At 54.2% G+C, this 1,071-nt stretch overlaps 1 protein-coding gene across 1 annotated transcript in view; it reads left to right on the forward strand.

Annotated features, from left to right (window-relative positions):
* Nucleotides 1–1,071, forward strand: part of LOC104993044 (olfactory receptor 2S2-like) — a 16,477-nt gene that overhangs the window by 2,665 nt on the left and 12,741 nt on the right. The window lies entirely within an intron of this gene.

The following is a 1,071-nucleotide window of genomic DNA, read 5'->3' on the forward strand; positions in this document are numbered from 1 at the left end:
CAGTCAGCATGAGGCTGGGAGCTGCTCGGTAGGGCAGTCCCTGGCTGCTGACAATGAACCACCGGGCACCCTGCTCAGCCTTGAGCCCACCAGAATCTCCTAGTTCTACCAAACCTGACACACTGCAGAGAATGCGCTGCATTCTAAGTGCTTGGCCTACTTCTCCCAAATTCTAAGAGCTCCACATAACTGTATCATATTGCAAACACTTAACTAAACTCTACGACAGCCTAGGTGAGTCTTCTTAGTTTGGAAATCTCCAGTAATGTGTAACTCTGGGTCCTGTCCACTGAGGTTCCCTGGATAGAGGAGGCTCAGACCTGCTTCTTGGACCTGTTTTCTCCTGATTGCAGCCAGTGAAGGTTCCTGGTCTCAGAAACATCTTCCAGGAAACAAGGCACATGGATCTGGAAGAGGCTGAAGGTTAGTAAAAAAAATGGTGACATGGGGCAGAGGAAAGGGCTGGGATCAGGAGCCCCAGGGAACTCCTGCAGCCCTGGTTTCCCCTCTAACTCACTGTGCAGCACTGGGCAAGCCCCTTCCTTCTTTGAGTTTCATTTCTCCCATACATAACAAGGGGTGGTCTTGCTGATCTGCAAGCCCCCTCCCAGTTCAGACAGGTGACATCCAGGCTAAGAACTACTCGGATTGAGCAGCCAGCTGCTCACTTGAAATGTGTCTTAGCCTCAGGAAGTGGCAATGGGACAGGAAGAAGTTGGCTGTGGCCAGGCTGGGGGCTTCAGCTTGGCCTTCAGAATCTGGGTGAGCAGGGGAGAGGGAGACCTCCCTGTGGGCTGGTGGGGCTAAGCAACAGCCTGGCAGCCAATGAGAAAGGTGAGCACCATCCTCCAGGTGCACACACACGGCCATGATGCATACAGGACAGAGGGCTCAGGTGGGCTGGGAGAGGATAAAGGGAGGCTTCCCAGGGGAAGTGGCACTTGAACTGGTTTTCAGATGGTATTTGGCCGGAAGATACGCTGAAAGACACTGTGGGCTCTGCAAAGCTCCCTGGCCCAGCTCTGGGAAGCAGAGTCCCACAGCCTGCAGCCACATCCCTCCTCCCGGCTC

The sequence above is a fragment of the Bison bison genome, unplaced genomic scaffold, assembly GCF_000754665.1.
Source record: "Bison bison bison isolate TAMUID 2011002044 unplaced genomic scaffold, Bison_UMD1.0 scf7180017864230, whole genome shotgun sequence".
NCBI classification, from domain to species: domain Eukaryota; kingdom Metazoa; phylum Chordata; class Mammalia; order Artiodactyla; family Bovidae; genus Bison; species Bison bison.